The sequence below is a fragment of the Anthonomus grandis genome, chromosome 1 (genome assembly GCF_022605725.1).
Source record: "Anthonomus grandis grandis chromosome 1, icAntGran1.3, whole genome shotgun sequence".
Taxonomy (NCBI): domain Eukaryota; kingdom Metazoa; phylum Arthropoda; class Insecta; order Coleoptera; family Curculionidae; genus Anthonomus; species Anthonomus grandis.
The window spans coordinates 28,166,447-28,191,168 of record NC_065546.1 but is presented as its reverse complement, the minus strand read 5'-3'; the positions used below and the strand labels follow the sequence as shown (position 1 = coordinate 28,191,168).

At 34.5% G+C, this 24,722-nt stretch overlaps 1 long non-coding RNA gene across 1 annotated transcript; it reads right to left on the bottom strand.

Annotated features, from left to right (window-relative positions):
* Positions 1–9,800: 9,800 nt before the first annotated feature.
* On the bottom strand, positions 9,801–12,972 carry LOC126740920 (uncharacterized). Its single transcript, XR_007662059.1, has 3 exons — positions 12,656–12,972; positions 12,325–12,604; positions 9,801–10,844 (listed from the first exon to the last, which is right to left on the bottom strand). It is a non-coding gene; the product is annotated as an uncharacterized LOC126740920 (long non-coding RNA).
* Between the last annotated feature and the right edge of the window lie 11,750 nt (positions 12,973–24,722).

Genomic DNA, 24,722 nt, shown 5'->3' with positions numbered 1-24,722 from the left:
TCAAACCATTTAAATCTCCCGGAATGGATGGCATAATGCCAGTCATGCTACAGCGGGGGTAGCGAACTGCTGCTGCCTGCACTATGTAAAATAATGCGGGCAAGTCTAGCCACGGCGCATATACCAGAGAGTTGGAGGGAAGCAAAAGTAGTATTTCTACCAAAGACGGGACGCGACTCCTATGCGAAACCTAAATCCTTCCGACCAATCTGCCTTACATCATTCCTCCTAAAAACAGAGGAAAAGCTTATAGAAAGGCATATCAGGGACAATGTATTACGGGTCAACCCTCTACATCGACACCAGTATGCCTACCAAACAGGTAAATCTTGTGAATCAGCGATTCACGAGATAACCCAGAGGGTCGAACAATCTCTGAACAACAAAGAGATCGCCCTAGGAGCTTTCTTAGATATTGAGGGAGCATTCGACAATACGTCATATGACTCAATCAACCGTGCGATAGCAGCACGAGGAATACATCCCATGATTGGCGGCTGGATAACCCAAATGCTAAATCATAGGAAAGTAGCAGCAAATCTCAACAGCACAACGGTTAAGGCCAAAGTGTGCAGGGGAACACCGCAAGGGGGCGTACTGTCACCGCTGCTGTGGAACCTTGTATCGGACAGCTTGCTGATACGACTGGAGAGGCAGCTTATCCTTGCTATAGGATATGCTGACGATATAGTCATCCTTACACGAGGGGGTAGTCAGGCTTATGTATTCGAAAAAATGCAAAGAGCCCAGATTACTGTCGAGCACTGGTGTGAGGAAGAACAACTAAGGGTAAACCCCACAAAAACTACTCTGGTTTCCTTTACCAAAAGAAGGAAACTAGAGCCCATTAGAAACATAAAATTTTATGGAGAAAATCTGCGACTTGAAGACGAGGTCAAATATCTAGGTATAACCCTGGATAAAAAACTCAGCTTCAAGAAACATGTAATCCAAGCTACAAATAAAGCCACGAAAACTCTTATGTACTGCAAGAGAATGTTCGGTAGATCATGGGGACTGTCACCAAAAATGGTACATTGGATGTACACGACAATGGTTAGACCCATCATTACATACGCAGCACCTATATGGTGGCATGCGGCAGAAAAGAGGACTGTAATACAGATACTCAACAAAACACAACGAATAGCATGTCTGGGCATAACAGGAGCGATGTCAACAACGCCGACTGCTGCCCTAGAGAACCTGATAGGACTAAGCCCGCTACACTTAGTGGTACGGGCTGAAGCTATAACGGGGGCGAAAAGACTGCTGTCAAATGGCGCAACAATCCTATCGAAAGATGGGCACAATGCCCTATTTGACAAAATACAGGACCTTGGGCGCCTGGCCCTAAGAACAGACAGAACCAAGGTCACATACCTAGACAAACCTTTTATCATCAAAGAAAAAAGGGGACCACTGGACGCAGAAGCGAACAGGCTCAGGCAAAGAGGTTACTCAGTATGGCACACGGCAACCAAACGATCCAAGATCGGGGTAGCTGTGGGCATGGTGGAGGACGAACAACAGGGCAGACAACTTATGCTAAACCTGGGCCTCGAAACAACAAATTTACAGGCAAGCATAATAGGAATTCAAACCTGTGTCCAACTGATGAGAGAAGGGCTGCCAAGAGGCAAAACCTTCGCAATTTTCACAGGAGACCAGGCTGCGACACTTGCACTACAACAGTTCGAGACTAAGTCAAGGACTGTGCAAAGCTGCTGGGAGGATCTCAGGAACCTCGCCGAAGCGCAAAATAGGCCAGAGATAATCCTAGCAGAGAATATGGGCAACAATAAGGCTGCAAGAAGGGCTAACCAACTTGCAACCCAGGGAGCCAGCAACAGCCTGGTAGGCCCTGAACCAACATGTTATGTCAGCGATAAGACCTGGAAGAGGGAAATCGGCAACTGGCTAACAAACCAGAACAAATTCTACTGGGAGCAGCTGCCAAAGATGGAACAATCCAAACAACTTATAGGCAGCCCACCCTTCAAGAAGGGTGAGAACATACTGGGCCTCTCCAGACAACAACTGCGAAAGGTCGCAGGGCTACTTACAGGCCATGCACCCAGCAGGAAACACCTGCATACGCTAGGGAAATCAGTTACCTCGCTATGTAGGGGATGCAATGAGGAGGACGAAACAACTCTTCACATACTGTGCTTCTGTGAAGCATTTAATCAAACCAGGGCAACATTCCTGGGGGAAGAGAAACCCGCACCAGAGGGTATAAGAAATCTACCACTGGGCACAATCCTGGACTTCCTTGAAGCTACAGAATTGAACCTATGGGACTAAACATATGGGACACAATAGGACTGCTTCTTAGCAGACCGCAGTGTAGGGAGCCACAAGGCACCACCCAGCGGTGGAGTTTTAGTGGGTATAGGAAGAGACAGACTCGACACTGAGTCCCACACTACTGGGGGCGGCGCCGCGCAACCAGTGTTCATAAAGAATTTCTCCACCGACCCAAAAAAAAAAAAAAAAAAAAAAAAAAAAAAAAAAAACCATCTGATTCTCATCATTTGTCGCAGTTGCCGTTGCTGAAATTGTTCAAGAGCCTTTATATGTCGTCTGTATGGGATCCATGATTCGCAGCCATATAATAGCGTTGATACAATTATTGCTCTATAAACTGCCGTTTTCGTTTTAAGACTCAGATTATGATTGTAAAACACTCGATCCTTAAGACTCCAATACGCTTTTGATGCAGAGCTAATTCTGTTTGCTATTTCGTCGTCTATGTTTGGTTTTGTACTAAATACGCTACCTAGGTAGTTAAAGCGTTCAACTTGCTCCAAAGTCTTGCCATTGACCTGTATGAGCTGAGGATTATCTGATGCAGGAGTTATAAGAAGCTTGGTTTTTGACGTGTTTAGTTTTAGACCTAAGGCTTGGTGTGCCCAGGCATAAGAAGCAAGAATTTCCTAAAGAGTTTCTGCTGTGTACGCAATCAGCGCACAGTCATCCGCATATTCAAATCGCAGAAGATCCGTGATAAAATGCACTCTTGTTCTAACCCTAAGACGTTTTAAATTGAAAAGCCCTCCATCATATCTATATCTGATTCAAATCCCTCTAGCAGTTAGATTTCTATCAACAATGATCGATAACGCCGCAAGGAAAACATTGAACAAAATAGGAGCCAGGACGCAGCCCTGCCTAACTCCCGTCTCAGTGGAGAACGGTTCGGAAAGCTCACCGTTTACTAGCACTTGTGCTTGATTACTTGTATGTACATTTTCGACCACTGAGACGAATTTATTTGGGATTCCGAAACGTTTTAAAATGCACCAGAGGACCCTTCTGTTAACCGAATCGAATGGCGAAAGGCCTTTGCCAGATCTATGAATGCGACATGTTATTGAGTCTGATGTTCTCTCGCCTTTTCTTGAAGTTGGCGAAGTGCAAAGATCAGATCGTTGGTTACTCTGTTTGGCCGAAAGCCGCTCTGGGTTTCTGGAATAAGTTTTTCCACTACTGGTTGTAGTCTATCCCCTAAGATCTTTAATAGAATCTTTCCCGCTATCGACAGTAATGAAATGCCGCGATAGTTGTTACAGCCATACGCGGAGCCTTTATTCTTGTAAATGTTTATGATATTGGCGTTTTTAAAGTCTTGCGGGGTTTTTTCGCTGAGCCAGATTTTGTCTAAGATAGATTTCAACGGTACAATAATATCGTCACCGGCCGCCTTGTAGATCTCAGCTGGTAAGCCGTCGGGCCCCGCAGCTTTATTATTTTTTAATTTTTTGATAGCTGATCGAATTTCTTCCACAGATATTGGACCATCCAGTTCGTGTGCCGTTTCATATTGTGGAATCATGTCTATCACTTTGAGGTCAACTTCCTTTGATTGATTAAGTACTGTGCAATAGTGTTCCCTCCATCTTAGCATGATATCTTTTATTTCCTTAAGAGTATTTGCTGATTTTCTAAGTTAGCCAGGACCAGGCGGTGGTCCGTCCAGCACTCTACGTCAACTCTGGCTTTAGTAACTTGCACTTCATTCAGATTTTGCTGGCGTACTATTATGTAGTCCAGCATATGCCACTGTCCCGATCGAGGGTGACACCAAGTACCTTTGAATTTATCATCCATTTGAAAGAAGGTATTTGTTATGGCTAAGTCATGTTCTGTGCACAGTTATAATAGCAACTCTCCGTTTGAATTTGCTTTTCCGATTCCGTGGGCACCGATAACCTTTGGCCATATATCAGCTGCTTTACCAACCCTGGCATTGAAATCTCCCAAGAGAATAACATGTTCTTTCCTTGGTATTCTTTCTAAGATGTTGTTGAGTTCTTCATAAAATACTTCCTTTATTTCAAGGTCTGCGTCCAGTGTTGGTGCATAAGCCGATATGATGGTAACATAATTACCATTAGCCACTTGGTATTTGAGCAGCATAAGTCTTTCGGAGATGCCATAAGGTAGTTGTTGGAGTGATTCGATTACATCGTTCTTTATCGCGAAGCCTACTCCGTGCAGCCTTCTACCATCCTCTGGATAACCTCTCCAGAAAAAGGTATAGTTCTGTTCGGTTAAAGAACCTTTACCGAGTAGATGGGTCTCAGAAAGGGCGGCTATGTCCACATTAAGGCGGTTTAGTTGATCTGCTATAACTGCCGTTCTTCATTGTGCATGAGTAGCAGTGTCCGAGTCGTGCAAGGTGCGGATGTTCCAGGTAGCTAAGGATAAGTTTTTGGTTTTACGTTTGTGGTTGTCTTTCTGATAATTCGTTCGATCAGGCACCCTCCCCCGGAGATCCGAGTGGGAGGGTATTTTACCTCCGGATTGTTTTGTCCTGTTCCAACGATTCATCTTCAAATGTAGGCTACGACTGTGGTATTGTCGGAAACAACCAGATCAGGGTCGCCTGCTGCCCAGTTGCTATCGCATGAAGGAGGTCTATGGCACAGACGGTCTGCGACGATAGTTCGATCCCAATCAGGACGCGATGAGAGTCATTTCCTACTCTCTCCTTGAGGACGATGATGGTGGATTGTCCTAAGGTATTCTGCTTATACCGGCAGAGACTCGGCTACCAACACCATAACTAAACCTCAAGCATACATTTTCAATTTTCTGCAAAGCCAATGATTATGCTGAGTTAAACAAGAAACATATACAATATTACAGTACGAGACAGTTTACCACAAACCAAAACTCTTTATTTTTACTCTCGACACGTGTCTCGCTAACGATGTTAGCATCTTCGGGAGAAGATTAAAACTGTAACATTCAGTTTTACCACAAACCAAAACTCTTTATTTTTACCCTCGACACGTGTTTTGCTAACGATGTTAGCATCTTCGGGGGAAGATTAAAACTCTAAGATTCAGTTTTAATCTTCTCCCGAAGATGCTAACATCGTTAGCGAAACACGTATCTAGAGTAATAATTAAAAGTTTTGGTTTATGGTAAAACTCGTAATTTGAGTGTCACACCAAAGGTTCCAACCATAAGACTAATATTACAGTAGTTCAAATGGGATAGCACTAATGAGTTACACAAACTGAGCCTAGTTGATGTATCAAAGCCTTCTCTATTCATATACAATAATCTAAGTTTTCCAAAACTTTTCTGCATAGCTGATGAAATCGAGCTGATGAGCCTAATCACTCTGTATATAATTTATCGAAAAAAAAACCGCATTGCAGCGATATCTCGATGTCTATCTGGTGCATGTACCACACACAAGGAACAAATCTTTAGAATAAGCCGAAAGTCTGTTAAAGTATACGGAAGGGCCGACAAAACGCGGAATAATAAGAAAAAAAAGTGACAAAGGAGGAAGTCAGATTGACAGCTGATATGACAAGGCAGGGATGTTTTTAGACTGTCGAGAGGCCTTCGACGGGATAAATGAATAAATTATTTGGTTCCATTTAAATAGTATTGGGGGAGAAAAGGTTCGATTTGATGCGAAATTGATTGTGCAATGGCTTTCGTTAACCGATTGACGGTTCCATTATACAGTTTTTTCAATAAAAAAAAAATGTCTTAGATCTTTTCTATAAGTTTATTTAGGAAAAGGTGATTGATTTTTTGTGATTACAATATACAGCACCTTCCAAAAACCCTGTAATAAACTGATAGACAAAAAAGCCACCTAAAATATAATTAAAATAATAAAACTAGCTATAAAAATATAAATTTTATGGTCTTTTTTACATAAAAGGGTTGACGATTGGTTATGCAACTTCTTAAAGGGATTTTTATAGAACCGTTATGTCGGCGTCCTTTGGTTAAACTCCTTTTTATTTTGTTTACGACTATTTGAAAACTAAGCTTTTTAGATGTGTTTAATATTATATTTGTTTAGGAATATAATTACTTAACACAAATATACGGAATCACATTTATTTAATGTTATCTTCAAGGATAAAAAAGTAAAAAGCCCTGAGCAAACAAGTTTAATCGGAAAATTACGTTTGTTAGATGGTTTTTTGAGACTTTATATTCCACCACGCAAATTCCTCAATTATCATAGCTTCTGCACTGATATTGAAATCTTTTAGAAGTTTCTTAGTGATGCGAGGTCTCTGGCCACGCATACGGCTGTTTTGGTAAAATTTTAAAAAGAACTCTTAAGTTGAAGGACAAAATGAATAAAGAACTTTCTGTCATTTAATAAAATGTACTCAAAACAACTTGGGCGTGGCCAAAAGCCTCGCACCACCACGCAATTTCTTCAATTATCACAATTTTTTCATTTAAATTGAAACCGGAAAACGGAAAATATCACTTTGATAGAAATATATGACGATTTTAATATTTATATAATATTCATCACTAAATTATGTAATACTTAAGTTGGTAGTTAATGTAAACCCTCCGAGAGAAAAAATCCCGAGACAGTTTTACCACTAACCAAAACCCACTAACCTCTTTATTTTACTCTCGACGCGTGTTTCGCTAACGATGTTAACAGCTTCGGAAGAAAAATAAAACTTCTCAAAAATTTACTTGAAACTTTTTGGAATTTTAAAAAGATTTACTTTTTAATCGAGGGATGAAGATCATAATTTAATTGGTCTATTAATTTTTAAGTTATGATTTGTTTTCCAAGAAAAGTCTCAAAAAATATTTTAGTTTAAGTTTAAGAATTCATAAAAAATTAAAGTTAAAAGCAATTTACTTAAAACTTCTTAGAATTATAAAAAAATGTATTGCTAATCGATCGGAGAAGATTGTAAGTTAATTGGTCTATTATTTTTGAAGTTGCCAATTCTTTTCCAAAAAAAATCGAAAAATTATTTTACTGCTACATTAAAAATTAATAATAAATTTCAAATCAAGGGCAATTTACTTGAAACTTCCTGGAATTATAAAATGATTTATTGATTGATGATTAAAATGATTATTTTTTTTTCCAAAAACAGTCCAAAAATTATTTTAGTCCAAGTTTCAAAATTCAAATTAACAACAATTTACTTAAAGCTTTCTGAAATTAAAAAAAGATTTATTTCTAATTGACGGGAGAAGATCATAAGTTAATTGGTCTATTATCTTTCAAGTTATGATTTTTTTCCAAAAAAGTCGAACACAGACACTCACAAGACAAACAACTAAAATATTAAGCAAAACTTAAAACTTGAACAGAAATTGCAGAATATCTTGAAACATATCAAAGTTAAAAAAACGTTTTAGGAGAGTTTTTTTAAAGTACATTTACTTTATTTAAATTCTTGCAATAAAACATTTCATAAGAAAAACAGCACTTGAGATATTAAGCAAAACATAAAAAAAGAACTCAAAGACTCAGTTTGAATACTACTTCCACTAAAAAGTTTTTTTTTAATATCTTAAAAACTATTTGAGCTACAAAAAAGCTTTATAATAGTTTTTTAACGCAAATTTAATTTCCTTGAATTCTTGTAATTAAACAAAATTTCATAAGACAAACGGCAAGTGAGATATTAAGCAAAACATATAATCTTTTGAATTATATGTGTGTTATCTTTATACTTTATTTATTCAAATTAAATTTTTGATTCATATAATTTATATAGAAGGCCACACCAGGCAATTCCCTCAATTATCACAATTTTTCAATTGAAATCATTTAAACATTTCTTAGAGCCACTCATTTCCGTACATAATTTTAAATAATTCAAAATTCAATTAACATTTCTCATGCCCTGTATCAAATTAAATAACATTCATGCTCTAAGTGGAAATCAAAAGGTTAGTTTAACAAAATCCCTGCAATAAGTGAAAGAAAATACACGAAGAGCTAATGTTAAAGATGTCTAAGAATTGATGCAAGTATCCTTATTACTTTTTGTCAAAAAAAAATGGTTCAAAGTAAGACCTTAGAGGGTATTATAAGGAATTGATCACCGAACGTCTTAAAACCCTAATAAATCCCAAATTTTTCCTCCTTTTATATAGAAAAAAAATTAAGCTGATCGATGGACGTATGGTCCAATAGGTCAAAAAACCGCGCGTGTATGGGGTGGCCCATGCCCACCGCCACCTGGCGCAAGCTGCAGAACTGCCGGACAAAAAAAAAATAAAAGGGACCAAAAATCACCGCGATTTTACGTTTAGTTGTCACTGATATTTTATTTATTGGTGGAACACGAGCTACTAGAAAAACGGACACCTTTTATCCCGGATTTTTATGTTTTTTTCTTTTACTATCAAAAGGTTTTTAAATTAGGGTTCTACTGGGCAGAAAACATCACCTACGAGCCGTTTAACCGGTTTATGTTTTCATAAAAAACATTAGTCGTATGTGTTATTTAAGTATTAGTCTGTGGCCAGAGATCAAGACGTTTTTAGTACAAATTTTGAAATGATCGAGGGGTTTACATATTTTGAAAATTGAACTTATAATAAAATATGAATCAGAACACCAATTTGCTGACGATTAACAAGTTCATACTTTTTTTTAAAACGTCGGACAGTCAGATGGCACAGAATAAATTAAACTCCGACTTACAGAAGATTGCTTTATTTGCTGAAAGCCCTAAACTTCTACTAAATGCTTCAATGCCATGTGCCATCTTTTTTTGTAAAATAAAAGTCATCTGCAAAGCTGGCTAATTTAGGAGTTATATTTGATTCAAATCTCAGTTCTGCCTCCCGTATAAGGAACACAATTAAAATTGTTTACTGCCGTTTAGAAAATTTATTTCAGTACAAAGATCATTTACTACCAAATAGTAAATATTTGCTTTGCGATTATGCTAAGTAGTTGTAAGGCACTCAACTCTGAGATTGTTCTTAAAGCTTAATTTTGAAGTTTATCATTAGGATGTCACAAACGCATTTTTAAAGGTATTAAAGTTAAATAAGGCAATCTAAGGATAGACTTTGGTATAAAAAGGTGGAGATTTTATTGCTAAAATTCGACGCTATATCGGTGTTTTTTTGGACTGGCCTCCCTCAACTTTCATTCTAAGGTATAGTGCTGCAAGAAGGTTAGTACCTGAATTATTTTTAAAATGCCTAAAGACGCAAAATCTTTCTGTAAAACAACTTCATTCAAAAATAAAAACTTACGCCCCTGCAAGTAATATTTTTTTGTTTTTTTATTTTTTTTTTATTCCACTAACCGCGCGACTAAAGATGCAGAGTAGTCATATACAAATGTTTATATGGTAGCGCGTCATCGCGCGTGTGCTTGAGAATGCGCGCGATGGTCTTTGCTCTGATGCTAGTATCTTGATTCGCGGATAATGGGCGCGACGTCGCGCGTATTGACTTACAACAATCAGACATAGACGTGTTCATTTTATTAGAGCGGTTAGAGCCGGTTTGACCTACAAAGCTAAAAAATGGTTGGTGGACTTGTTTATCGATTAAGTAGAAAAAAGATCAGCCATATTGAACTTGAATTCGAAGGAATATTCTAATAAAATACTGCAGAAACGGGCTTGGGAGCAACTAGTTTTGATCTTTTGCAATGATAATGAGAACATTTATTTATGTTTACTTTAAGTATTAATACAAAAACAATATTGTTTAGATCATGTCATCCTGCCAGTCTAGCTTTCCATCATTTACAAAGTAATCTGTAAATGCAGTTGGAACTTTATCTGCGTCTCGAACTGCGCGCCCAGTATGTGATCTATTCATATTCAACAATGGTGCAGCATAAACTGTATCCACGTGTGTGATACCATCTTTAATTCTGACAAAGATGTGCAATATACAAATAGCTTTAACAATGTTTTCAGCAATGGGTCGGTGCAAAATTCGCGAATTGTTGTACATAATTCCAAACGTGTATTCAACATATCTTCGAGCTTACGATAGACGGTAATTATATATTTTTTTTGCGTGTGGCAGCATTTTACCACCATGCGGCATCATTAAATTTTCCATCATGGCAAAAGCTTCATGGGCCAATATTACATATGGTAACTTATTAGCGCAGTGATTTGTTATCGATTTGGGTTCAGCAATATATAATGACTTTTCAGTGAGTTGTTTGTATAAGGTGCTTCCTTTGAAAATTCCTCAGTCACTATCTTTACCATAAGCTCCAACGTCGACCCCATATAAAGTAGTAGTTAGCGTCACATAAAGCCATTAGCACCAAAGAAAAAAAATAGTACATAGATCCGGAGTTTGGAGGCTGAATTTATCGAATGTGCTTTCCGTCCAATGCACCGATGCAGTTAAGAAAATAATCTTTTTGTTCAACTGCTTCATCTGTTTGTATCCATTTTTCTTTACTCGGTGCGTTCATGACAACTGCTTTTAGCTTCTCCCATATCACCTTGCACACTTGTTGAATTGCACCCAACAATGTAGACTTTCTAATTTTATCACCATACTGCAACTCAGCAAACGAACAGCCACTTGACAGCTAACTGCAATTGAATAATAATTATCATTTCTATTTCAGGATCGACACTACAGAAGAAATGGAAGAATTTACGTGATGTACATGTGAATAAAAATGTGAAAAAAATTAAAACTTTAAAATTTGCTTCAGCAGCAATATCTAAATCTACTTCAGCGTTTTTTCAAAGGTTAACATTTTTGCAACCCACCGTACAAAAAAGAAAAAGTAACAGTAGTTTTCAAATAGAGGATGATAATGATAACGATATTCCCGAATCAATTGATGAAAACAGTGACAGCAACTTTAGACCTCCGGGAGAAAATCTACCTGCTACAAAGAATTATAAACTTTATCCATCTAACACTTTTCCAAAATATTAGAAAAGAGGATTAACCTAAGAAGACCTATTGAAAAAGAAGAAGACGATAAAGATAAACTATTTTGCCTATCATTATTTAAAAAACTAAAAAAAGTATCCGAGCACAACCGGCTAAGACTGAAGATTGAAATATATGATTTAATAGCACGAAACCAAATACAGTCAAATACTCTGCAATTCCAGGAACGATAGCCACTGTCCTCTATTTACGATTTTTCTACGTCAACAAAACAGCCATCTACTTCATACAATCAACATAACGCAAATCCCCAGGAACGCCAGCCATTGCATAGAAACAACAGATTAGTTGCACAATAGAATTCCGTGCGGCATTATGAGTATCATTCTTATTCTCAGTATGGATATACGATATATACTCAAACAGATACTACAAATATAGATTCACAATATACACCATCTCCACTATCTAGTGGAGAAACTCAAGAACTGGATTTGTTTAACAGCGATGAAAACAGTACTAACCAACAAGTGTAAACATGTTTTTGATTTTTAATAAGAGAGTATGCCTTATTCACTGTTTTATCTATATTAAAAGCTTACCTTAACGTAACAATGACTTTTTCTAGCACTATCACTACCCTTTAAGTCGTTTTCAATAATGCTTATTAAATAGTCAAATGACGTGACCGACATCCTGAAATAGTTGAAAAACTTATCTTAATGCCTTCTTAGCTTTGGATATAAGATAATATATAGACTCAAAGTGGTTCTCTCACTTAAAATTGGATGCACCCAATATCTTCTTTCTCTTCGTCGACGTCAATGTTTCAGCCGCCGATCAGTGCCGGTTTAAGGTAGTTTGCCGCCCGGTGCTACAAAAATACAGCGGTATTTTGTAGTCACTAAACAAAGTCAATTTTATCAAGAATTTGTTCGGTCCAGTTATCCAAAAGAATTTGCACAAAATTTTGACCATCCTTCCAAAGTGCTGGATCCTTAAATTCGGTCCAATCGTCTGTTTTTGCATCTACAAATAAATACATTTGAATGCATTTCTATACCATTCAAATACAATTAAAATATTTACAAAGGATTTTGTCTTTAAGGTTTTTGTTTAAACTGAAATTATGCGTAAAAGCAATATGCAATCACCCAAAATACTTACCTATAATACTATCACCAACTGTATTATTTTGCAAAAAACTTTCCTGTGGCTCCATCTCAAGACCGGTCTCTTGGGTATTCATCTCAATTGCAAGGCTAGTGCTCGTACTTGGTCCAGGTTGAGGTTCGCATATACTTCTGCTCTCGTCTACGTCTGTGTTACCCCGTGTAAAAAAACTTGTGAGTTTAAGAGTGTTTTCTAAAGCTTTCTTTTCCTTTTGCTGTTTTTCCAGTTTTCTTTTGCGCCAATACGAGCCAAATAACTTTCGTCCGTCCATTTCCTAGTTTTTTTTTGATATTAAGAAAAAAAAACAACTAAAATCATAACTTACCGTATTTAATTGCCGTTTAATCTTTTAAAAATCCTTATCCGAATAATATCACCGATTAAACTAAACACCAAACTTACTGTAATTTTAAAGTAAACCTATAATTCTAAACTTTCTAACATCACCAATTTATACCGCCAATTCTTTTTATACTGCACCGCCAAATAATTGTTGTTTTGAAATAATTGGCGGCTAAATTTTATCGCTTGTCATAGGCAGTAATGCGGAGCTGTACAAGTAGGAAACTAGGGCTGGGCATTGGCGATTTTAATTACCGTTGGTGGCGGTGCTTTAACTCGTAATTTTGCATTCATATTCCACTTTACGATTTTAATAATAGATGTCTGTTAGCAAATAAGGCAATTGAGTTAATAAAATACCTACCTTTTATTTTTTACATTTTTTTATAGGTCTGGGTTCTGCGACGTATAGTAATCTCTGAAATAAGTTGTCGCTTTTTTCGATTGTGGTTTTAAAATTTAATTATTTAATAATAAAAGGCGGGAGTAGCTAATTTTGTGGTAAACTTAGGGGCGGCGCGCGAAGCGCGTCTTCTAAGATTAACCGCCCGGTGCTATAGCACCCAAAAGACCCCTGGTTAAACCGGCACTGCCTCCGATACAAAACCCAGAAATAGATTGCCATTTTCCACGACTCAAAATCACTCGGAATCAAAAAAAGACAGATAATCGCAGGCTGCTGCGCTATCAACGCGCGACCATCTGAATACATCATTGCGCGTTAACGAGCTACAAACATGCGTTATTGCGCGACCATGTGTAATCCCTTAATCTCCTTAATCCTTAATCCCCCGTACGTTTATAGTAGTATCCAAAGGATGTCTATGAGATCAACTTGAGATGATCCCATTTGTAGCCCGTACTGTTCCAAAAGTACGTCCCTGAAACGACCCAAAGGTTTCATGAAATGTAACGGGACGTCCCAGGGATTTATTCTATGTCCTATTTTTGTGTCACTAGGACGTCCAAGTGGGCAAAATGGGAGCCAACCAATGCAATGTCAAATAATCCATACCTCCAACCACAGTTATGCAATCAGGAAATTCTGGAAAAATATACGGGAGAGCTCAGCACAACACAAATCATCAATCAACTGGATTAAAGATGAAAATAAAAGCAGAGGCAAGATACCGATAATGTCCCAAAGTATTACAGACGCAGACCTCGATCAAATATTAGTGACTTACCAATATATATAAGATCTAAGCTTTGGAAAAATTAAAAAATCGAAAGTGGACCCGAACAAGAGAGGTTTTTCAGATACGGTACGGCAGTTCAGTTTACGGTTACGGCATACTTTGGACTGAAGCAAAAATTGTCTACAAGGAGCAATATTGGAAGAAGAGAAGATTCCTGGAAGCAACTTACGTCACGCAAAACCAAGGAATACAGTTGTTCACACAAGGAGAATAGTAATAACTTTATACTCAGTATAAATGTTTATACTTCTGGATTACAGATGACGAAAATGGTTAAAATATGTGAGGCAACTCTGGATCACAAAAATCAGAACTGAACGAACGTTTCAAACATTGCGTATTATGTGATACATAAAAAGGGGATTTTGGTGTATATCTCTAGAATCTTAAAAAATTGGGCCACCCTGCAAAATAAATACTAATAAAATATTTATGTATTAATTAACAGATAATTATTTAATAAAAACAAACCCCTCATATGTTTAGATTAATCCTCTTATACATAGGTATATTAAACACAGGGCATATACATAAAACGTTAAAAATACATATCTTTATATACTCCTAAAACGTTTTACGACCCCTACTTAATGGCTTTTTGAAAAACCGAAAATAGTTTTAAGCTGGTTTTAAAATTGTCACTATTTTTATCCTGTTTTCCACTTCGCCCCTTGCAAACCGGCATACAAGAAGACACGGTCTACCATTTTCTAAAACCGGTGAGGGGCGTGTCTAAAAAACGGATATTAAAAAAGGGTCTGGCAGCTTTTTTTAGACCCTTTGGGTTTTTTATTGGCCGACAATAAAAGGCAGGTAAACGTTTGATTGGTCGCGGTTTTAAAGTATATAAGGGTTCTTGAGTATATAGATTTTTTCTTTACATTTTTAAATAGAGATAAATAATGTTATTTATCAGCTCTCGACAAAAAAAACTGAATTTTTTCAATCACTTGTAAATTTTTTAACAAACCTGGCGTCTAGTCATTTCAATTGAACAACACTTGTGTAAATTTTCGAATCATTTTATTGCGCAACCACTTCTCCAATCTGTTCCACTTAATTTTTTTTTCGCTAATTTGAGTCTAAGACATCAAAAAATGGTAAAAAATTCGTGATTGAAAATAAAAATTAAATTGGCCTTAAATATTTGATTTAACAATAGTAGTAACATAACAAAAACATGAAAAGCTCACCATCTTAAAACAATTATAAAACCAGGATTTTTCACTGAATCTATGCTCTACCGCTTATTTGAATTCTCCACCTTAACAGTTGCATGAACTATACATGTCGATTATTATACGCATAATATTATATGCCCAGTTAAACAGTTTTTAGATTTAAATAATTTTAATCACTGCCAAAAAAAAAAGAAAAAAAATTTCATATGCATTATAAGAAACCATAATACTCCAGATTACGCAGACATATTAATTCTTATCACATTTAAAATTAAGCAGCATAAGGAGATAAAGGTCATTATTTTATTAACTATCCCTCCTTCAGTAAGTCAGGTATTCAGCTATTTTTATAGAGTATAAAATAAGTAATAACAATAAATACTAAAAGCAATAACATATTAAGAGCAGGGTAAGAAATCTTGCAAATATTGTTGTAATTATTTTTGTTTGAAAGTTCTAACTGAACACAGATTTAACGAGTCATGAATACCATTATTATATTGATTAGTATAATGGTAGTATACTGTATTGACTTAGTATAATGGTATTGACTCGTTTATTGGTGAAATATATAATTTCAAAAAACACATTTTAAAACAATAGGACCTTTAAAGTTTAGGAAGCGAAAGTGAATTATGCCGTCGAACTAGTATCGGATGTTTGTTAGAAACATCATCATCAAACAACAAAAGCATAATTCGAACGAAATGATGAATAAAGGTTAAAAGTTCTATCTTTTTTATTACCGAGTGAAACTCCAAATGATCAACAGGGCTTAAATACATGGTTAAGTTGTTATTGATGTACTTAGAAATTATTATTGAAGGATCTAGCCATGAGTGTATTGAATTGCAACATGCATGATGGCTATTGATGCTGAGTTTTTCCTTGCCTTCCATTTATCGTTTCATTTTGTTGTTTTTTTTTCTTTCATATCTCTTTAAAGTCACCACTTTCTTTCTCCATTCTTTATATTCATTCTTGTCCATTTCGTTTTTTGACATTATTGCATTTTTATAAAAATTATCTTTGTTATGATTTTTTTCTTTAGTCTGTGGTGTTCACCAGACCCTTTGTTTTCTGTTCCAATACATTTTTAGTTTCATCTGGATGTTTGTGACCTGAGTCGCCGTATTATGTAATATGGCTATTGTCTAATATAGGTATAAATAGTAATAATTAATCTCCTTATGCGTCTATAAATGAGCAATTAACAATTAACAGATTTTATGAGATCAAAATCTTTCTGGCACTTTTTGCCTTTGATAAGGTCCTGGTCAGTTATTTCCAAAATTAAATAGTTCTTTTAAATCCCTACCAATCTGTAATATATTACTTGTATGAATATTATAAACATAAATTGCATGTAATTACACCATTTTACTCGAAAGCACCAAGTGTTTATTTGTTTCTTTAACTATAAGTAGAAAATTTCCAGTGTCAGACGTAAAAAATTTTCTACGCGTTATTTAAAGAAACATCGAATGCAAAAACACGTAATAATTGTTTTATACGGTTCTTGTTATTTAAAATCATTATCTACATGAAAATTCCACATTAAAAGTTGTGCAACATTATCAAAACTAAATGCGTTTCAGACAGGCGCCCCAAAAAATAACTCTCTTTTATTTTTTTTTTGGAAAAAAATCGTCTTGATAACATTGTGTATTTTGTGTAAATATTTTCCGACTATGCAATGGTTCGTGGTATTTAACAAATAATGAATTATCGAGAGTATAGGGTGAACAGTTTTTTAACATTTTAAGTCCAAAAGTTATCACCACTCTTTCATGCTCAAAGGACTTATCTATAAAATGTTACACAAAATAACTTATTAGAGCAAAAATTATATAAAACCGGATCAAAGGACCAAAAAACAAAGTGAAAATCTAAGGAGAAATACGGCTAAGAAAATCTTTATTACTCAGTTGAAATAAAACCATAGATTCGGATTTAAAATACAAAATTTTTAATAAGTTATAAATCTAGCTTAAAGATCAAAAATTATGTAAAATATGCAATATTATAACAAGAAAGCTGCCAAAAACCTTTTATTTAAAGAAAAAAAAGTAATTTCCAGTGACCATCATTAGCCTAAAGGTCTAAAAATTAGCTATTTTAATAAGTTTGGCACAAAGGACCAAAACTTTATAAAATAGACAATTTTTCAATCTCTACTCGGAAGGAGTGTTTTTGAGGTAATAAGATGAACGAAATATATATCAACAATAACAGATATAGATATAAATGGTAGATATAAAGATTCCTGTAATACCGACTCATGTCACTTAAGAAGGCCGGATGTTTAAATTTTATGTGTGGCGGGAGATTCGAACTGATTTCAGAATAATTCAATTCTATGGTAATTTTATCAACGTCAGATAAACACGGGCATTACATTGCTTTAAATGCTCTAATCTATGTCTAATAAGAAATGAAGTGAATAGTCCAGGGGCATATTAAGAAACGTGAAGCTGATAATGGTGTGCCGCAGGACAAACGCTGCTTGAACTGTCGGCTGGATTTGCAGCTGGATAGCTAGAAAATGTTGATCTGAAATGACTTCATGATTGAGCAACCTCATAATATAAAAAGTTTTGGATACATGGTTCGTCATCGCTCAAAAACTCTAAAACTTTAAATCAAATAGAACTTTTAATTAAAGGGAAATCCTACTCAAAAATAATAATAGAAACAGGGCAAGAAATCTTAATTATATTTTTTTTGTAGGGGAATTTTAAAATTTTGCTCGAAAGAGAAAAATGAACTGATGATCAATTATTTTATAGAATTTATATTTATATTTATATTATTATTTTTATCAGAAAATTTTATAAAAAAAATAAATATAGTAAAATGTGAAGCCTAATACTAAAAGCTTGCGGTGGCTGGCCAGCTTTTCTTGGTACAAATGTTACAAGTGTTGATGTGCAATGTGGAATAATAACAACAGTTACGCTTAAGCAAAATAAAATAAATTTTATTAAAATCATATAGGAATATGATTTTAATATAATATAATATAATATTAAATATCACATAAGGATATGCCCATATGCCTTGTTTACATTAACAAAAAAGAAAAAAACGGATAATGCAACAATATTTTTTAATTAAAAGAAGAACGGATTTGGCTCAAAATTAATCGAAAATAAGTGAGAAATCTCGTTCGAAGGACCAAAAAATAACATAAAAATCTATTTAGAAATAAACTAGAAAATTTGTAATGACTATTTTCCATTTAAAAAAGTCGTTGGATTCGGCTCATAGATACAACAATCAGCAGTTTTAATAGAAAACAAGTTAGAAATGCGGCTCAAAGGACCAAAACTTTATAAAAACAGACAAAAGTTTGCGAAAAAAAAAACAATTAAATTGGAAAGATCATCAATCCAATTATTGAACCCGGCCCATAAAAACGCCGAAAAAAGAACATGGGTGTTGCTAACTATAAGATAAATAGTACCTACCAAAGACTCGTGCCGCGTGCCTCATAATTACGGATTTTTCGGTAAAGTGCCGAAAAAAAACCATCTGTGATCGATATTGTTTCGAAATTAATGGGTCCTGTCAATTTTTGGGTGATATTACACGTAAATTGCCAATTTCGTATCTACTAATGATACGCTTTTACATAAGAAGTGTCAATTTTTTTTAAAATAATCGCTCATTTTGTTTTTTGGGTAGATAGATGTCTAAATTTTGTTTTAACAAGAGATATACATCAGAATCATACGACCGCACAGAAGTGAAAATAATGAGAGAAGCTTCCGAAGATCTCTGTAGATCCGTTTAAATTCTATACCTCGGTAAATATGATAGGAACTGTAGCAGCTGATGCCATTCCATAGATCACGAAAACACTGAGTTATGATGATATACACTATTGAAAAAAAGTATGGAGACTGTTTAAGACAATGAATATATTTGATTTCTGCCTATTACTTCAGCCTACACTCATGTTTGGAATATAACTGAAAGTTACATTTATTTATTTTTTAAAGAAAATTACGTTTGTTCAGATTTTTGCCTTTAAGAAAAATTTTATTATTTTATAACAGCCACTGTTTTTAGTATTTCGTAGAATATCCTTTCGCATGTAAGACTGTCCGATATCTTCTAGGTATGGAGTCAACCCACTTTTGTAGAGTTCTTAGGGGAATTTGCAACCACTCTAATTTTATGATATTAAATAATTGCTATTGATTGTTAATATTAGAATGAGTCCAAGTTCGGAGATCTAAGATATCCCAAGGATGTTCAATGGTATTTAAGTTTGGGGATTGAGGTGGCCATTTAAGTACAGTATTACCTTGGAAGAATGTTTCGGATCATTATCCTATTGAAAAATCCACCGCAATGGCATATCCTCTTACGCAAATGCTATTATTTTTTTTTTCAAATCGGTCCATTTTACCCTTCACTCGAATGACTGAACTTATTCCAGATCGGAAAAAACATATCCAGACCATTATATTCTCTAATCCATGCTTTACAGTAGAAATTTGGTATACCTTGATTTAAGTTTTGCCCTTATCGGTCGTCTTATATCTGGCAAATATGGCCATAAGATCTCAACAGTGATAAGTTGAGACCAAGTAAGATCAGCTATACCAAACTTCATTCGGGCATTTATATTTTTCTTGGATAAAAGCGGTTTTTAAAAAGAGATTCTTCCATAAAGACCTTTATCAACTAGAGGGCTTTTTATGGTGGTTATACTAGTTACGTTAACACCAAATTGCTCTTAGATTTTATTTGTGATTTTTATAGAAGTTTTTTTCGGGGTCAAGCTTTCAGATCCTTATAAGATAGCTTTGTCAATCCAAAAAATAATTTTACGTGCTCTTCCGGACTTTGGTGCATTAACATACTATAATTTTTTCGTATTATTTTCGTTACCGCACTTTTAAAAGTATTTATAATAAAAGTATTTATATAGAGATTTTACAAACAACGACTTGTTAAATTTTTAAACTCAATAATCAGCGGCATTTGTAGATTTTAGCACTATTTAAGAGGTTACAGCACTATTTAAGAGGTATCTGATAAATGTATTATTTATTCATACGAACATTATTAAAAAAATTTATATAATTTTCCTCGGCGAATATAGTAAATACGGCATTGCAGATAGCCTCATCGGATTCACTGGCACAAAAATATAAAAAAACTTTTTTGACAATTTTTTCAGTCTAAAATTGGCTAAAAATCCCATATCTCGGCAAATATGATAGGCACGATATTGCAGATGGTCTCATTTTACACACAGACACGAAAATATAAAAAAAAATTTCGATTCTACCGTTATCTTAATATTAGAACTTACACGTGCCAAGAAGTCAGCCTTTAAAGTTTGATCCAGTGGTATATTGCCATTCCATATACCACGAACACACCGCAATATGATATTTAAGCAAATGAGCTCTCATTTTAAGCAAATGACAGCACCTTGGAAATTCCCAAAAATTTAATTTTTGATGATTTTTTTTAGTTTAAAACGGGGTTTAAATTAATGGGGTTAAAACGAGAATTTTAAGTATATTTTGTATACCATGTCTTATTCCTAATACCATCATTATTAATAAATTTGCAACTGTTTGGGTCATTTGAGCATATTCAAACATGTTTTTTCATAGTTTCTTACCAGGTATATTTGATTGTTGACACCTTGTCACCATTTAATTGCATGGAAAAAGTATGTATTACTTTACGTAAATGTCAGTGTCAAGTGCAGTTGCAAAGTTTAAAAGTATGGCGCGTTTAACTGAAAAACAAAGAATTGAAATTTTGATAATGGTAGGATATGACGACAAGACTCGAACAGGCCAAAGTTTGCGATCTGTTGAACAATAAGTACCCGAAGAGGCACACGTTCGGTAGTAAGCAAAATTGAAAAAAAATGTAGAGATTTTGGTCATGTTAGAGACAAATATGACCTGGACCGTCCCATGATTCTAAAAAACAGACAATTAGATATTTTGCTGGATTTACAAGAAAATCCACATAAATCAATGCTGCAGATCAGTCGGTTAGTAAATCATGTATTCTAAAATATTTGCATAGGAATAAATGGCATCCATATAAAATTCATTTAATTCAGGAGCTTCAAAATTATCACATCCGCAGAATAGAGTTTTGTGAAATAATGATGAATAAATTTAATGCAAATCCACAATTTTTAAGTAATATTGTTTTTTTCCGACGAGGCAAGTTTTTTTTTAATGGTTCTGCTGTAAATTGGTAAAATTTCTATTATTGGGCACCAAACAATCCACACTGGAGTATAAAAAGTCACACACAATTTCCCAAGAAGTTAAACGTATGGGCATGAATTGTGGGCACGTCAATTGTGGGTCACTATTTTATTAAGGGCGCACTTACCTCTAAAAAATATTTAGAGTTGCTTCAAAATCAGATAGTACCTAGTTTAATTGCACTTTATCCAAATGGTGAAAACCCATTTAGACCGGCAGATTCGATATGCTTCCAAAAAGATGGCGCCCCTCCACACTATTCGCAAACAGTACGAGATTATCTTACCAACATTTTCCCAAACCATCTATTTGGGTGGAAGAGTGGGTTTTATTGAATGGCCAGCAAGGTCGCCAGATTTAACCCCATTGGATCTTTATCTATAATTAAAAAAAAGAATTAGAGCCGAAATACAATAAATCCAGCCTCAAACAATAAGTAAAGTATTACAAGCATTTGAATATTGACTTGGTTACTGTCAGGAAGTTAATGGTCAACAATTTGACTATTTATTTTAACTTTTTTGTTTTATTTTTTTTTATAAGCTCTTTCAAAAATTCATGGTTATTTATAACAAATTTAATCGCAAATTTTTGAATAAATATTGAATTTAGGTATAGGACATGGTATGCAAAATATACTTAAAATTTTATACAGAATTAAAAAATAAAATAAAAAATGGATTTTTCTATTTAAAAAAATTAAGTTCATAGTCGTAGCTCATTTTTGGTGCACCCTGTATACATGACTTCATCACGGAAAAAATCGCACAAAAAATAAAAATTAACGTGTCCGAGCGTTTTTTTTTCAAACACACCCCTGAATTTTAAATGAATTTGTTTCAACTTGCGCATCCTCACTGTATAATATTTACAGATTGCTTGAATCAATATTATCAAATATAATCAAATTTAGTGCTAATAGGCCGAGGATTACCGCTGAAATAAATCTATTATATCATCAAAGGAGAAGTTTTTTCTTCAATTTTCCGATTTTACCTCAAAATGATTGGCTTTAGAAATATTTCATAGGATTTCAAATCCCTGCTTAAATAAATATTGTATTACAGACTTTTTGGTAGATGAATTTTTAAATTATTCAAAATTAAGTTTTTAAATTTCACCTGTAAAACACTGTTAATTTTCAAATCACTGGCATGATATATCGAATATTGTATCGAATTTAAGCCAAAATGTACAATTCCATATATGAGTCTGTAAATGTTCCAAATCACTGCACACAATATTTTTTTACTGCCTTCAACCTTTAAATCACTCAAAATAACATTTTCAAATTTCACTTCTAAAGAGCTCTCGACTTTTATTTCTATAAACTTTCGGAAATTAGGTTAACTGCTGTGATAAAAAACTTATTGCAACTTGCAAGCTTCTAAGGAATTTTTTTTTAATTGGTTACAGAGAATAGATAGGAAAGACATACAGCTTACACCCTACTTAAATCAATGCTATGATAATTTTACAGCGCTCAAATATGTAGTTTTTATCTGTAGAACTACCAATATTTTCTCTTAATGATTTAACGTAATTCCAACGAATTTTTCGTCTTCTATTTTCCCACACCACAACTGTCACAGACGCCTAATTATGACCAAAATAATCCTAAAACCATTCTCCAACAATAATTGAAACTCTTAACAATAAATTGTCCGGCATAGTGACCGGATCTGACCCCCCCTTGACCATTGAAATGCGTGGGACGTCGTGCCGCATCTGCGATTGTATGGGAAAGAAATTAATTATTTGCCATCGAATGGAATAAAAGGAAAAGAGGGTGGCAAAGGGGGTGAATTTTACAATTTTTAGGGTAAAACTAAGCCGTCAGATGGTCAGTAATCGAACCGCCCCCACCTACAGAAGGGGATGAAAACGTTAGGTAATGCACTATCCCTTTGTAAAAGGTAATAAATATTCGCCCCAAGAATAAGAGAACTGAGTGAAGTTGTTGATTCTTTGCAAATTTATTGTTGTTACAAAAACACGTGGTTTGGAACCACAAAAAAAGTAAGATTAAAAGTTCATATCTATAATGGAAGCATTCTCACATTTTTGTTTGCGGTTTTATTAATCGGAATAAGATAGAAAACACCAACAACAAAAACATCACTTTATTCTGGGAAAATATGCATTTCACGGAAAACCATCGGGTTGTTTATTAAGAATTAAAAAGATAAAATAAATAAAAAAAGTGAATTACTTTGTTTATAGATTTGGTCATATTTTGGTAAATAAATGGCAGGATTCGTGGAAACCCCATGCGCAATAATTTTTTCTGTTTGTATTATAAGTTTATATATGAATATTTGTTCTTTTTTGGAATTTGGATAAATATATTTTTAATATTAAGAGCTACTATAACAGAAAATAAACATATGCACTAAGAAAATAAAATATAAAAAAAAGAAACTAATATACTGCCTACAATATATTTGCTATTTACCATCCTCTGGCTATGCACAGGTCGTTTTTAGTACAAATTTTGAACTGCTCCGCGGGCTTACTTTAAAAATTGTACCTTGTACTCATGATTTAACATAAAAATTGTGATAATAGGAAGAATTGTGGTAGAAAAATTAATTTTTTTCAGCTTACAATATTACCTAAATTTTCACATATCACATAGATGTGATCTATTTTAAGATGCACACCTTAGATTCATCGAGCCTGATTTATTTTCGATATGGTTCCAACAGGATGGCGCCTCCCCACACTATTCGTGCACAGTACGAGATTACCTTACCAACATTTTCCCAAACCATCTACTTGGGTAGAAGGGTGGGTTTTATTGAATGGCCAGCAAGGTCGCCAGATTTACCCCCACTGGATTTTTATCTATGGGGTTATCTAAAATCTAAAGTTTATTTTGATACACCTGAAAGTTTAGAAGAATTAAAAAATAGAATTAGAGCCGAAATACAATAAACCCAGCCTCAAACAATAAGTAAAGTATTACAAGAATTTGAATATTGACTTTTATCAGGAAGTTAATGGTCAACAATTTGAATATTTATTTTAACTTTTTTGTTTTGTTTTTTTATAAGCTGTTTCAAAAATTCATGGTTATTTATAAAAAAATGTAATCGCAAATTTCCTAATAAATATTGAGTGCTTACTTTAAAAATTGTACCTTGTGCTCATGATTTAACATAAAACTTATGATAATAGAAAGAATTGTGGTAAAAGAAATATTTTTTTCAGCTTACAATATTATCTAAATTTTCACATATCACATAGATGTGATCTATTTTAAGATGCACACCTTTGATCCATCGAGCCGGATTTATTTTCATTTAAAACATTTTTCGCTCCTTCTTTTTAAGGTCATCTATCATAATAAATCCAATTTTTTTTTGTCATTTCGTGCCTGTGAGTCTAATGTAAGCACCTGCAATGAGGTA